The sequence below is a fragment of the Nannospalax galili genome, unplaced genomic scaffold (genome assembly GCF_000622305.1).
Source record: "Nannospalax galili isolate Female #2095 unplaced genomic scaffold, S.galili_v1.0 scaffold970, whole genome shotgun sequence".
Lineage (NCBI taxonomy): Eukaryota > Metazoa > Chordata > Mammalia > Rodentia > Spalacidae > Nannospalax > Nannospalax galili.
The window spans coordinates 902,060-903,354 of NW_008328699.1; positions in this window are offsets into that span (position 1 = coordinate 902,060).

Below are 1,295 nucleotides of genomic sequence, written 5' to 3' on the forward strand. Positions count from 1 at the left end.
AGCCCTTAACTAAATTAGCTTTAGAGACTGGCGCAGACTGGGTGACTCTCCTCCCCTTTGCCCTCTTTAGAATAAGAAACACCCCATACCAGATGGGTCTGACCCCCTTTGAAATCATGTATGGAAATCCCCCTCCTATGATACCCAGCCTTCAAACTGATCTGGTATCAACCTTGGGAGATCAGGATATACTGGACTCCCTCCAACGGTTGCAGCTAACCCATCAACAGGTGTGGCCACAACTCAGGGCTCTTTACAAAGCCGCTGTTCCCCCTCAACCCCACAGGTTCAAGCCCGGCGACTGGGTCTTCATCCACAGACACCAACGGAAAAATCTTGAGCCGCGATGGAAGGTCCCCTTCATGATTCTCTTAACCACCCCCACTGCACTCAAAGTGGACAGCATCATGGCTTGGGTACACCACTCCCACGTAAAACCAGCTGACCCTCTTGCAATCCCAGAAAGTTACAAGGGAGACACCTGGACAGCATCCCCACATCCTTCGAATCCGTTCAAGCTTTGCGTTCAATGGGATCCTTCCTGCTGACCTGTCTATTACTGATATTGAACTGCTTGTCAGCTAGTGGCAGCCTTCCTGCAAGTAACACAAATTCTCATATGCCTGTGCAGGTTACTTGGACAATCACCAATCTAGAAACTGGGAATCCCGTGTTAATATTGTCTGATATGCACCCCCCCCAATACTTGGTGGCCCCCACAAGATGTGGACCTTTGTACCCTAGCAGATGGGGTGTGGGACTATGGTGTGGCAACTGTCAGTAGGGATACAGAGGATTCTTCAGCAGGATTTAATTGTAAATTTAAGTCGGGAGTCCGATTTCTCCAACAGAAACAGTTCTATGTCTGCCCAGGACCCGATTACAAGCCTAGCTGTGGGGGACCTGATCAGTACTATTGTCCACGTTGGGGATGTGAGACCACTGGCCATGCTTCCTGGCTGAATAGTGCCCATGGAGATTATATCACTGTCATACGTAGCCCTCCATGTGAGCTGCCTAGGGGACTTAAGCCCCACTTTTGCAATCCCCTGGTTATTAGATTCACTGATGTAGGAAAACAGTTTACTGGTTGGGATGGTGTCAATACCTGGGGCTTACGATTGTACCTCCAGAGAGTTTCGGGTGACCCTGGAATCTTATTCACCATTACTAGGTGACAAACGCCCCTTGCCATAGCAATAGGACCCAATCTCATCCTTGTCCCAAGACATTACAGATACAGGAGCAAACAAACCCTTGATTTCACCTCCTCCCATTTTCAGCCTGTATCCTGC